This window comes from Triticum urartu, chromosome 5A (genome assembly GCF_056163025.1).
Source record: "Triticum urartu cultivar PI428250 chromosome 5A, HENAU_Tu73, whole genome shotgun sequence".
NCBI classification, from domain to species: Eukaryota; Viridiplantae; Streptophyta; class Magnoliopsida; order Poales; family Poaceae; genus Triticum; species Triticum urartu.
The window spans coordinates 4,886,907-4,901,776 of NC_141877.1; the positions used below are offsets into that span (position 1 = coordinate 4,886,907).

General features: G+C 38.7%; 1 long non-coding RNA gene across 1 annotated transcript; it reads left to right on the forward strand.

Annotated features, from left to right (window-relative positions):
• Positions 1–3,977: 3,977 nt before the first annotated feature.
• LOC125506706 (uncharacterized) lies at positions 3,978–8,034 on the forward strand. Its single transcript, XR_007282750.2, has 4 exons — positions 3,978–4,500; positions 4,792–4,905; positions 6,621–6,790; positions 7,541–8,034. It is a non-coding gene; the product is annotated as an uncharacterized LOC125506706 (long non-coding RNA).
• The last annotated feature ends 6,836 nt before the right edge of the window (positions 8,035–14,870 follow it).

The following is a 14,870-nucleotide window of genomic DNA, read 5'->3' on the forward strand; positions in this document are numbered from 1 at the left end:
TGATTTTTTTATGAAGTTCTAGTGGAGTCAGAGTTCGAAAATATAGTCTTTATAGTTGACCGTGACCACTAGGTAAAAAACATTACTTATTTGAAGAATACGTTCTTTTTATCACTGAATAGTAAGACATGTTGTATCCTATCCTCTCACACACCACACGTTCCTTATCCACTCCGTCTTAGAGACACTCATCTTTATCTGCTTCCCTGTTCACCTAAATTAACAACAGCCAAAGCCAGCAGCAACTCGGTGACATGCATGGGAAGGTGACTTGGGACGCAACAGACACCGTGTGTAGCAGCAATGAGAGACGTCGGGCGAAGGTCAATGACAGGAGCCATGGAAGGTCTGCAAGAGATACCCAAGAAGGTCACACGCGAGGGATGACGAGCATACAACAGATTGGATCTTGGAGGAGTTGCATTGGATCCTAGTCATCAGCACTCAATCTGGATCAAAATTTTCAGTCAGTTCAGATAAACAATGTTGATGCTTTAAAGATGAACAAAAACAGGGCCAGCTGCTGCTTCTTGAAGAACAAGAACGAAGGCCACTACAGCTATTGCAGGAGAGGCCGCGACGATCAGGCTGCAGGATAGCGACGCTGCAGTGGGAGGTGACCCTCGGGTGATTGGGGGTAGCAGGGGAAACATGGTGGGGGTGCAGCAAGTGGCCTCATGGCAGTGCTTGGCTGGCTTACGGGGAGGTCGGGGTGTGTGTTCTGCATGTGACGTGTAGAGCCGAGGCAATGCAAGCAGAGGAGAGGAGCCCCAACACCAGATCTCATGGAAGTTCGAGGACTGTTGGAGCATCGAGTTGGGTCGATGTGGAGTTGAGGAGCGGTGGCTGACATGCATCTGGAGGATGGCAACGACCAAGCCCAACGTGGCAGCGCTCCGACGCTGCACCACTCGTCCGACGTGGCAAACAAGGAGGCAGGTTGGTCGCCGGCGAGGGGAGGAAGGAGGTAAGGTCCGGGGGACACCAGGTAGTGCGTTGTGGCCTTAGGAGGTGGCAGCGTGAGGGGACCCTTGGCGCGGTGGCGGCACGTGGGATCTATGGCACAACGGCGGCGCACGAGATCGAGGGCCTTGCGGCGAGGTGCGTGGATCCAGGGCCTGACAGCACGCGGGGATGCAGGAGATCTACCGCGCCGGTGAGAGGGCAAGGAGAAGGAAGGCTGAGAGGCTAGGCGCACGACGGCGGAGGTCCGGTGGTTTCCGGCGATGGGTTCGCGGGGGGTTGGGGATCGGGGAAGGTGATGGGTGGAGCTGTTCCTGGTGGTGGGGGTGTTTTTTTTCTTTTTTTCCCACCCGTTCGGGAGTTTCGGGAACAGCCGATCGCCCCTATATATAGGGAGCTGTGATCCAGATAACGCTAAATTAAGCGTGAGTGTAGAATAGCTTATTCTACACCCTTAGTAATGCTCTATACAAAATATAGTAATGCAGCATACAAAATATAGTAATTTTCTTGATAATGTAGGGAATTAAAATCTTGGATAGTAAAAAGAATATTTCAGAATTACTAGATTTTGTATAGTGCTTTACTGGATTTTGTTCATAGCGTTACTGGGGTGTAGAATAAGCTATTCTACACTCAGGCTTAGAATAGCGTTACCCTATATATATAGACCTGCTAAACTAAGCCTACGCGCATTATATCTTAACCTACGCTCCGGCCATCGATTAACCCAACCGGCCGTACGCGCTAATTAGACGAACCACGCGCTCGCTAGTGATCTACCGTAACCGCTTACGACCAGACTCAACGCGCTTTGCCTGGCATGTATTTCTTTGCAAAATATCTAACAGTAATGAGTTACGATCACCAACCGCTAATTAAACTGGTTCTGCATGAAGTAGTATTGATGTGGCCGTCACTGTTATATAGCAGTAGTAATGCATTACTACATGTGAGTCTAGATTTACTAGGTCACTATTATAAAGCAGTAGTAATGCATTACTACATGTGAGCCTAGATTTACTAAGTCACTATTATATAGTAGTAGTAATGCTTTACTACATGTGAGCCGGGATTTACTAGGTTTACCATGCGCAGGATCAAAGCATCTCTAATTTTTTTTCATTCATATTTTTTTATTCCATTACCTTTCACTCCATCTTTTTACTGCTGCTAGTAATTGGTTACTACATGTTGGCAAGGTTTTACTATGTTCAGGGATCAAACCATCGATAAAGCATTGCCTGATAAATAATCTTTGTCTATTACCATCTATATTACCCCTATTACTACCAATGCATAGTGACCACCGAGTCGGAACGGAGTGGACCATACATGGTAAAAAAATTAAATGGGTTACCTTTTCCTGCAAACACCGTTACCCTAAAAAAATGTGCGGTGGAGAGCTCCACGAGCCGCCCGCCTAATTAGGACCGGCCGGAGCGTACGCTAAGCATTATGTGCGCTCGCGCACAATAGCGCCACCATATATATATATATATGGTCGCGCTACTCGTCACCCTGAGTGAGGAATAGTTATTTTTCATCCCCTTTATTTTACCATCAATACATCGTAATTTTACGTTCCGTAAATTTTGTCATATTTCCGAAGTAAAAAGAGATCGTAAAAAAAATATAATCGTCAAAAAAAATATTTTATGTTATGTAAAGTTACAAATGTAAAAACATAGTCTAAAATATACATAAACTGCAAATTTTCTTGTCTTATGACCTAGTATATTTTTATTTTTTTATGTCAAATTTTACGTAGTGAATCAATAGGAATGTAACTATTTGAATTCGAAACGTAATTTAATTATGAAATAATCGTAAGATTACCTTGGGTGAAGAGTAACTTATTCATCACCCAGGGTGCAGAATAGTACTAGTTGCACATGTCGGGGGCACGTACTAATTGGAACATCTACTGCACCATCGAATGTTAAAAGGAGTCTACTCACTTACAAGAGGAGCACATATTCGTGTAACAACAAATGTCCGATATTGATGCTCTTACAGCTGGGGTTAGTATCATGGTGTCTATGTGCATGTCTAGAGAATTTTTTCCACTTCCATCAATAATGGTCGAGGGAAGAAGTAGTTTGTTCAATTCTTTAGAATTCACAAGAAGTCTTTGTTTGACCACTAGACCAAGATTCTAAAAAACAAACAGGAGTTCAACTAAAATCCAAAAAATAACGTTTTCTATAAAACCTGCAAGAACATCAAATTAAAAAATATAGCACTTCAAAAGTATTTTTTAAAAACTGGATTTTCCTTGTCTATACAAAAAAACACTAAATAAAGAAGCGCTCCAATGTTTATTACAAAAACTAGGTTATTTCCCGTTACTAAAGAATAAACCAAGAAGTCCAAATTAAGAAAATGGAGCAGTCCAATAAATATAAAACATGTCGATTTTCCCCGTTTCTAAATAACCTAGAGATTCTAATTTAAATAACAGAGAAGTTCGATATTTATTACAAAACAAGGCAGTCAAATTTTTAAAAAATGATCAGATCAAAAAAGAAGTTTATATAACATGGATTTTCTCGGTTTATAAAAAACCTAGAAGTTCAAATTAAAATAACAGAGCATTGGTTTATTACAAAACAAGGATTATTTGCGTTACTAAGAGAAAATAAAATCAAGAAGTCCAAATTTAAAATTTTGAGCAATTCGGCGTTTGTAAACAAATGAGACCTAGTTACTAAAGAATATAACAAAAAAGTTCAAATTTGAAAAATGGAGTACTTTGATGTATACAAATAACTCAAAATTCTTACCGTTTATCTTTCCCTAATAATAATAAACCAGATATTGCTATTTTTGCTGAAAAGTCCCTGATGTTTTAGTTATTCAACCCGCGGTCCCTTTTTAAGTCAGAAAACGTTTCGTCCAGTAAGGTTTCGACAAAAACCCCTGTAGTTTCATGTATTAAACGCGCGGTCCTTTTAAAGTGAGAAAACATTTCGTTCGTTTCTGGGCTTGGGCCTTACTTTTATTCGGCCTAACACAAGGGTTGGAAACAAAAAGACACACGGGCACGTATGCATCGAAGGAGAGCCGGGGTACGGCCGGCGCCGCCGCCACCTGCGGATGGTCTTCCTGTCCGGCCATCCGCGCAGCCCACGCGGGCGAGCTGCCGATGTGGCTGGGCTGCCGGGCCACGCAGCGGTCGGCAGCGGTTCGAGCATCTCCTCGACGTAGGGGAAAAGGTTGGCGGCGCTGGAGTTCATCGGAACGGGCAGGCGGCCGGTGGGTGACCCGAGGCCGCGGCGCCGGTGCGAGCAATACGGGCGGATCCGGGGGCGGCAACGACCGATCTGGCTGCTGGTGCGGCGGCTTGCTCCGGTGGCGGCGGCGTCCTGCTCATCCATAGAAAGAGAGACGGGGCATGAGGGAGAAAGGAAGAAAGGAGAAGGAGCAGGGGGCGTAGAGTCAGGGAGGCGGTCGTTACCGGTGGCAGCTCCGGCGACCGGCCGGCAGGCTTGCCAGGCAAGGCTATGGATTACGCTAGCCTTAGATTCAATAGAGGTATGTTTGATTTTTAGAATTGGGCTTAACAGCCTGTTTGTTGTGCTTCATCTTCTGAATTGGCAACCATGGCGTGCCTGAATATTTTTTCTAGAACATGATGCTTGAATTGGTAATCATTCTTGGGTGATTTGTCCTATATACTGATGGATCATCCTTTGGGGTGCATGACTTGAATGGATTTCTGAATTCCAAACAGTATGCTGTCGTGATGTTTGATTACGATCTTCTGTGAATCCGTACCAAAACCATGCTTGTAATTTTTTGTTCCCTCTCTCTAATCCGGGACAGACACGGTGATTCTGGTCGGAGCCGTGGCTACGTGATTCTGGCCGGCGTGCATCCATAGTCAGAGGATGCCGAGCCTTCCTCGCTGCCAGCAACATCAGCTCGTCTCGGCATGAGGTCTGCACGCTTACCTTGCCTTTCTAATAGAGACTGAACTGGAATTTTTGTCTGCGCTGCTTCTTGCAGGTAGTCCATGGTTTGTACAAATATCCACATGTAAATCTTAATTTAGTTGGTATTGGAAAAGATTGTTTCTTTCGAACCATATATGTGGAGCAACTAGAAATAGTACGTATGTGTTTTTCCCTGGCTCCCACATTAGACCAGTGCTCTAATGTTTGTTCCAGATTGAGCATGGCAATAATGTACAGTTTGAACTTCGTGCTGGCAGAACTTTTTCGCCTTGAAGCATTCTGTGAATTACACCATGAATAGCAACAACATCAGGCCATTTGAGAGAAGGGGTGTCCCTGGAGTTCTCCCTAAATCTTATTGCATTCTTAGTGACAATGAGGAATTATTATTCACTTGAGAAAATAAAGATTAAATCGGTGAGGCTCTCAAAAATGAAATGACTTTCTGAGCTCGACATTGACTTTTTGAGCTAGATATTGACTTTGAGTAGCACAATATAGGTCCTATCTGAAGCCTTTTGCGTGCCTGTTACAATGATCTTTTCATTTTCCTTTGTATATTAACCAGAGAATATTATTGTCTGCTATAACTGCTGAAAGATGTCATATTCCTTTGTTATAATGGTGTTTGCAGTAGGAGTGTACGCCTCTCATTCAAAGAAGAGGCTCAACAATCTTTTGGATGGACTTATGATTACCACATATATGATCTTATAAAGCAGGAGTTGAGAACTGCAAAATCCATATATTCCTAGAATGGAGCTGGTTGAAGTTGGGCCTTCAATGGACCTGGTAGTTAGGTGGCACCGACGTTTAGTAAAGCCAATTTTTGATGAGGAAATGCACCAAAAAAAGTTTAGTGGAAGTGGATTAGATTGTTTGTAGTCATATGCTCTTGAGAAATTTTGCGCTTTCTTTATTTCTTCTGATTATAATTCTTTGTTTATTTCTAACTGACATTGATATGCAAAAGAAAATCCTGTGATTTGTTTGCCCTCTCATTGACCATTTAATTTTTCAGTCATAGCTATATACAAAGAAGTATTGTACCATATAGTTTTGTGTTTTCGTTAACGTCTAAAGGCTTGTTACATGCATCATTTTCTCTTAAATATCCTTCATCTGAAACTGAAAATATGAACCATTTTGTTGATATGAACATTAGTTGCAAGGTGAATAAATAGTGGTCGACGATGTGGCTGGATGTACATGAGCATATGTTGTATCTTTGACGCCATTCATTTTGAATCATTAGAATAATACAATAGGTTTGTTTGGATAATTATTTTCCAGGTTTCTAAACACATTTATTTATCAATTTTGTATCCATTGCGACACATATGTTTCCCTAAATAAAATGATTGTACAATTGTGTGAACTGAGTGGCTGGTCGTTACTGTAGATTAAATTTCTCATATTAAGAATCTTTGCCTGATGCGACAAAAAAATCTATGTTTTTTAGCAGGATTAGTGATCAAATATATCCTTTTTATTGTAAATATTTTAGTCTGCTACTTTGTTCATTAATTTTTCTGGGCATTTATGCTTAAGTTTTATTTCAAAGCAAAATCATATTGAGCTATCTACAAGTTAGAATTGTCCAAAACAGTTTTTGTAACATTGTATATCATGTGTTTTCTATTTTATTCATAACATAATATGCAGTCACACAATTTATATCTTGGTTGTGAATTGCAGAGGGGAAGATAGCCTTCCTGGCAGTTAGAGCTTCGTCACTTGCTGATCTAACAGTATAGACAAGCAATGCAAGCCAACAAAGAAAATTAGTTAGGGAAGCACCGAGTTCGCTGGAGGTAGCAGAACGTTTGTCGAGCCATCCAATATTGCCAACGGTGCCTACACCAGAGGTATGTGATGCCTCGACCATCCTCAGAAACAGCCTTGCTATTCCCCCTTCCCTTTCTTCTTGAGATTGTCGTATGATCGTCTCCCTGTAATGTGATGTAGCACTGTACTATGCACTTCAGCACTAAGCCCAGAACCTAGCTAGCTTACTTGAGGGTCGGCTCCGGATTTTGACGATTGTGTTTGTGTATAACTTGTGAGGGGCTGTAGAGAGTCAATTAACAAGTCAATTAATACAAACCTGTTTTTCTCTACGGTCCTCTGAACATACTCGCTATAAGAACAAATATTTCAATATTTGAGCACTGAAAAAATTGTCAAATTGACTGACTGCCTTGTGAAGAAGTAGCAAGAACGAACTCAGGAAATTCTGCAAACGATATCAGCATTGGTTTGTGTAGAACTGTGGATGTTTCTCTTACAAGTCTAGGTTTTAGACAAAAAAATCCTGCAGTTGTTTGGGTAATGTTTTTTTGTTAGGAATTAGGAGAATTGTTATGTAGTAAAATTACCAAAATTCTTACAAAATATTCTGAAGGTTTTGTTTGCCACTGCTCAGTCAGGCAAAGCCAACTGCTCGCCACTATGTGCGGTTCTCTTGCCATTTCATGGGGTGCAACCGCAAGTGGCACAAGACTGTAGTTGTGGTGTTCTAAAATTTACTGATGTTGATGTTTCTTTTCAAGATTGTGGTATTGTTTACCAATTTGGTCCCCGGATTATGTACTAATTTCCTTTTCTATTCTTTGTAGATAATTTGCTTCAGTTAATCGAACTACCTGCTGAAACATGTGTATTGTTTCTCAATATATTGGGCATCAATTCACCTCTCATGAGATCTCTGAATAGTCTACGCATATTGTATTTGCTGAATTATTTCCTCCAGATAACTATGCTTGGATTCACAAATGCGTGCAATACTTTCAAGTAGAGGTTAGTTCAATACTTAAGTTGTGATATTCCACTTTCAACTTTTTGGTCCTAGAAGTGTAATACTTGGTAGGTTAGCTGCAAAAGCGGAATGTATATGGCCTAAATTTATATTTCAGAGTGTATAATCTGATTCAGAGTATTTTGACCCCTTGCGTTCTAAAACGTTTTGTTGTATCGTTCTGTCCTGAAAGAATAGAAGCAATTCTTCTATGTGAGAGAATATAAACGTTACTCGCAAACAACATGCAGCGTCATTAAGTTTCTTATTACCAATTTAAACATGGTCAGTAATAGCACAACTAAAGTTTATGAACATATCATTATAAAATGGTCGGTTGGATTGAGTTTTGTATGGATTCTACAAGGGCCATTTCTATGGAATTACAAATTGGCTTTACATTTTTATGGATGGGTTTATCGTCTTTGGATGGACCACGTTCGGATGTGTTTGTGATCAAGTGGACACCACGACCACCATCAGTAGGGTGGAAAGGGGGGTGTGTGATATTTTTTCTTTTTCCGTTGCAACGCACGGGCATTTTTGCTAGTAGGAAAAAAAGTATGTAGTTCATTTTCTCTTTCCGTTGCAAGCATGTCTTCTCCTCTTCCAGTTATCTCTTTACACAATATATAGTGGATTCTATAGATCAAGCCGAGCGTCCTGCCGCCACCATGAGGGTCGAGCTCTTTGTTTTCATGATCTTGCGAAGCTCTTGGGGCCCTTCACCTACCTGGCGACCGAATCTTGGTCCCATGCATGCAGAGCTCCATTCCCTGTCATCATCCTTCCCATTGTAGACCGTCGTCGAGCTCATTGGTTGCCTCCGTTCTTCCCAGTTGCAGCCAAGCACCGCCACTGTTTATATGGTGAGTCGCTGATCCTCGCACTATTTTGTTTTTGTAGTCTGCACTCCCTGCTGAGGTCCGGCCGACACCGGGCACAGGCGTCCTCAAGGCCTCACGCTCGTGTCCAAGTAATGGAAGAACTGGTCGTAGTTCAGCGGAGAGGAAAAATAGAGAATATGCCTCCGTACTCCCGGAGTATCTGGCACGCGCCAGAGCAAGTTGCAGATGGTGAGCCGGTCGTCGCCGCCGAAGCGCTCGAGGACGACTCTGGGATGCAACGCAAGCAACATGACGTTGTCCTCGAAGAGGCCGGTCGTGCTAGGGACGAAGGAACCGAGCAGGGGACGGCAGTGGCTACTGTGGCGCTTGGACGAAGCTCGAACCGGCGGACCTTCCTTGGCAGGATCTCCAGCACGACGTCCTCCGGCAGTCTCACCAGCGAGAGCTAGCCTTGCACGTGCGTGCATGTCACTACTGCTTCGCGTGTGGTAGTTTGTCACTTCTACTAGCATGCGCACGTATGCATGCATGCATGCAAGAAAGCATTATTAGTTCCTTACGTTGCCATGAGTGGTTAATATCAGACCACATTAGCTACAAACATAATTGTTATACATAAGAATAATATGTGAAATTCTGGCCTCCTCTAACTGAGACATGTTTGATTTTTTTGTAGGATCTCTCCTTAACCTGTTTATTTTCATTTGCTTCTACTAAACTTTCTTTCTTACTCACAAAAAAGACTTACTTTATGTCACATATTTATTTTTGAGCTATTACTACAATTGAATATTTGAGCCACAAAATTTTGTTGAATTTAACTTTCACCTTTGCGAGCTAAAAATTTCCGCAGCAACGCGCGGGGTATCATCTAGTTAAACTAACAAAGAATTTCAATCTTAATAAAAAAATTGGATTTTTTTTGTTTCTACATATATATAACCAGGAAGTTCAAATTTTAAAAACAAAGCACCACGATATTTCTATACGAAAAATGAAATAAGGCTCACCTAGAATAATGTTAACTCTCGAAGTTCATATTTAATAAATTGGAGAGTTCGACAAAAGTGAGAAAACAAAAAAGAGACACATATGTTTGTACAAAAAAAGCTCATGGATTTTCTCGTCTATTGGAAAATGGATTTTCCTCATTTCTAAAAAAACCTAGAAGTTCAAACTTAAAATTTTGATCATTTTGAAAATTATAAAAAAACATGGATTTCCCCGTTTCTAGAAAAAACTTAGATTTCTAAATTTAAAAGACAAAGAAGTCCAATGTTTATTACAAACCCCAAGAAGGTCAAACACAAAGAAACAAAGCATATCAACACAAATTTATATAAAAAGGATTTTATCCATAAAAAAACCCTAGAAGTTCAAATCTAAAAACCGGAGTAGTTCGATGGTTATACGAAATTCAGATTCTCCTCTTTATTAAAGAATGAAAACAAAAGGTTCATTTTTATTAAAAATAGAGTAGTTTAAAATTCATAAAAAAAGATTTTCACCATTTCTTACAAAAAAAACTCTAGAAGTTTATTTTAAATAACGGGCCGGTTCAATATTTGTTTAGAAACCTAGGATTTTTTCATTACTATAAGGAAATAAACCAAGAAGTCCAAATTACGAAAATCGAAAAGTTCAATATTTATAAAAAACTCAGATTTTTCCTTCTTACTAAAGAATAAAAATGGTGAAGTTCAAATTAAAATAGAGGCGTAGTTTGATGTATACAAGAAACGCAAATTATTACCGTTCCTAAGAAAAATAAATAAAACAATGAAGTTCAATTTACAAAAAAATGTTTGATGCTTATTTAAAAATATATTTCCTTTCTAAGAATATGACTAAGAAGTTGAAATTAAAATAACAGAGAAGTTCAAAGTATATAAAGACCAAGATTTGTTGCAAGAAGTTCACGTGCATCTCCGTGCACGGTTCATAATTTATATTGCGGGACGTCCAACCTCCAATTACATGTTTTAAAAATGGCAAAACATGTCATCCGACCTTCAATTGCGTGTAATTCGACGCATACACAAAAATGTGACAGAAGTTCATAGTGAAAACAACGAGATGTTCAAGTACTGCAAGGAATGCATTTCATGTGAGAGTAAAAGTATAGAAAAATAAACGCTTCAAAGGTTTGTTGAAAGAAGTTCAAGTGCTTTGTCCGGGGAAGTTCAAAATTCTTGCGAGAGAGGTTCACCTTCTATTTCCATGTTCAAAAACACAATAAAGAAATATTATTTTTTGCGTTTTGAAACAATTCTCTCAATCCACAAAGAAGTTCAGTTATTATTTAGGAGCAATTTGATTTCATAAATAAAATAAAAAATTCAAATTATAAAAACGGAAAAAGTTCATGTACTACATGGTGTGTGTTTAATATGAGAAAAATGATTAAAAGGCAAGGGTTTCCTCTTTATTAAAGAATGGAAACAAGATGTTCAAAACTTAAATAACAAAGAAGTTCAACTTTTAATAATATAGCGCTTCAAAATTTCATTAAAAGATTAAGAAATAAAACCAGGAAGTCCATATTAAAAAGATGGAGAAGTTCGATGATTATACAAAACTCGGATTTTCATCATTATTAAAGAATGGAAACAAGAATTCAACTTTTAATAATAGAGCGCTTCAAAATTTCATAAAAAATATTATGAAATAAAACGAGGAAGTCCATATTAAAAAGATAAGAAGTTCGATGATTATAGAAAACTCAGATTTTCCTCGTTATTAAAGAATGGAAATAAGAAGTTCAAAAATTAAATAACAAGAAGTTCAACTTTTAATAATAGAGCGCTTCAAAATTTTATAAAAAAGATTAAGAAATAAAACCAGGAAGTCCATATTAAAAAGATGGAGAAGTTCGATGATTATAGAAAACCCAGATTTTCCTCGTTATTAAAGAATGAAAACAAGAAGTTCAAAAATTAAATAACTAGAAGTTCAAAAATTAAATAACAAGAAGTTCAAGTTTTAATAATAGAGCACTTCAATATTTCATAAAAAAGATTAAGAAATAAAACCAGGAAGTCCATATTAAAAATATGGAGAAGTTCGATGATTATAGAAAACTCAGATTTTCCTCGTTATTAAAGAATGGAAGCACAAAGTTCAAAAATTAAATAACAAGAAGTTCTACTTTTAATAATAGAGTGCTTCAAAATTTCGTAAAAAATGTTAAAAAATTTAAACTAATATTCATAAAAACTCAGATATTTTCATGTAACCGAGAGAAGTTTAGATTGATAACTGCGAGAAGTTCACGTACTACACGGTGTGCATTTTCTATTAAAAAGAATAAAAACAAAGACTAAAAGTTTTGTTGTTATAAGTTCAAGTCCTCGGTCGGATAAAGTTAAAAAAATATTGTGAGAGAGGTTTGTACAAAAGGAATATCATTTGTGTAACACTAACGAATGGATGAGAAAATTATAAACGAAAATACGTCACAGAAGTTCAACGTGAAAACAGCAGGAAGTTCACCAACTACACTGAATGAATTTCAGATGAAATTTTTTTAAAATAGTCGCGAGTATGAAAAAATGATCAACACGGGAAAGTTGTGTGTTACATCAGCTTTCCACTGGTATATCACTTGGTCAATTCCGGTGAGTGGATGGAGAGCTACGAGCAAAAAAAAACACGTGAAAAACAAAGTTAAGTTCAAGTAAACATGCCGAGAAGTTCAAGTTCTCCATGTGGTGCATTTTTTAAGAACCTGTTTCGTGATAAAGGCAGAACGAATCAGAGAAAACCATCAACATGAAAAAGTTTTCGCATTTTCCGTAGCTTTTCAACTGTATATTATTTGCCCCATTCCGATAAAAGTTGTAACAATTACAGCAAAAATACGATTTTAGCCATTTTCAAAATTGACATAAAACTGTAATGAATTGGGACAAATAATATATACCAAAAAGTTTCTCATTTCCTCAAGCTTTCCAACGCCATATTATTTGCTGCATTCGAACGTAAGGTTAAAAAATTAGCTCGAAAATACGAACTCGGTGGAACTTTTACCATTTTCTAAATTACTTTTAAACCGTTCAAAATTAGAAAAAACTTTCAACAAGAGAAAGTAGCGCATTTTCATAAGCTTTCCAACGCCATATCATTTTCCTCAATTGGATTAGCCGTTTAGAAATTACATCAAAAATACGAACTTGGCTGTTCGGTTTGCGAAATTTTACGATTTTCCAAATTACTCTTTAATAATAGGGAATTAGAGAAAACTTTCAACATGTGGAAGAAGTGGTTTTACAGCAGCTTTCCAACGCCATATTATTTGCCTCATTCCGATAAATGGTTTAGAAATGCGATCGAAAATACAATTCGCATTTTTTGTATGAAGAAAAAAACGGTTTTCAATACTGCTCTTAAACCGCCTACATTTTGCCAAAATTTTAACTTGGGTCATGATACTGGCGTCGACAGCTTTCCAACGGTATATCGCAAGCCCCATTTGGGCAATGTTGGCGGAAGTTCAACCTAGCACTGGGAGAAGTTCAGGTCGAACAACTCAAGCAGTAAAATTGCAAAAAATAACACAATTTCATCACGACCCGAGAGCAAAATCCGCCAACGAGCGAGATTCCTATTTAAAACAAGTATTTAGTTGCTAAAAACATTTCTAGATTACAATAACATCATATAGAATACGACTAACAAGAATAATTCGCGCGGGGAGGCACAGTTGCGAAGATAGCCCGAAGGTCTGGTTCGTACAAAGGGAAGTTCGGACGCGTTACTCAGGCAGTTCAGGTTGTGATCAAAATATTATTCCGATCCTGTGATCAGAATAGTGTTTATATAGACACCCTTCTTTAAATTAGATCTGGGGAAGCGGGATCAACTCCTACCAACTGATCGCATATGAGCAATTCAAGAGGAATTGGCGGGATTCTTTGTTGAGCACGTCATACCTAAAGACGGAGAATACCATTGGGAATTGCAATGCGATTTTGGTAGATGATGTTAGGGATCGTAAGAGATGTTATATTGTATATATGTAGTAGCGTCAGATAGATATACAAAAACTTGTTGTTCGACCAAGCACGGAGAAAGAGAGATCACTTCTCTCTATATATGTTCATGACGATCTTGTGTAAGGGTTCCCTCATTGCTATATGTATTCGCTAGCGTCGAGTTGAATGGCAAGCATTAAATAAAAATGAAACCCTAAATGTAAAAGAATTGAAGGGTAAATAGAAAAATATAAGGGGGAAACACAATATGAAAACCCCAAAAGCCCTCCTTAAAAAAACAAAAAACCCAGGGCCTGCAGCTGCTGAAGCATGGCAACCTTTTTAGTCCCAGTCGGTGTTGCAAAACGGGACTAAAGGTCCTCCTGCCTGGGCGCTCCACAGCGGCCATGTGGAGCTCCTTTAGTCCCGATTCGTGACACAACCGGGACTAAAAGTTGTGGGCATTAGTCCTGATCGTTTAGTCCCGGTTGCAGAACCGGGACTAAACGCCCTCTGGGACCAGGATTGATGCCCTATTTTGTACTAGTAGTAGTGTACCTGTAAATCGATCAACCTTTGGATGAGCAGTGCATGGATGTTTCATCTGTTTTCCATAATCCAACAACCCAAGAGTTTGCAACTCTCCATCTTCAAGGACCTTAACAACGTCTGAAAACAAAAATAAAAACTCAGGTTCCATAGTTCCATAGTTATTTAATTGTCTAACCAAGAGTACAAATTTTATTTGTGAAACTTGTATTTCAAAAGCATTTTTACAATTGAATTATATCTTTACTATAGTTTTTCTCCATGGTTTTACTAGATTCAGGTTAATTAATAGCTTCATCGCTACCTACATGTCATAATACTGCAGATAAGAATTTTTTATTCCATTGCATATTGTCACAATTGTTTGTGTCGCAGAAACAATACTCATGTTACAATCAAAATTATAAACACAATATATGCCCACCCTTTAACATGAGATGCCATATTGTTCATGCAAAGTATTTGGGATTATTATGCCTGCAACAATGCACGGGGAATGATCTTCTATAGAAAGAACATGTGCCTAGACACTGATTGCCTACATGCTTTATTTCATAGTGCCATGAGTTTTCCATGATGGTATATAAGTGCAATATTAGCTTCGAAAGAAGGGACTGAATCAACAAATTGCCACTAAAATAAAATGGTCATGAAAAATATGTAATTTCCCAGTTGGTTAGTGCGTTCGAATGAAGTAGCGAGGTTTGGGGTTCGAATACCACTTCCCTCACCATTTTGTGAAGGTTAAAAATGTTGGGGAACGTAGCAGAAATTCAAAATT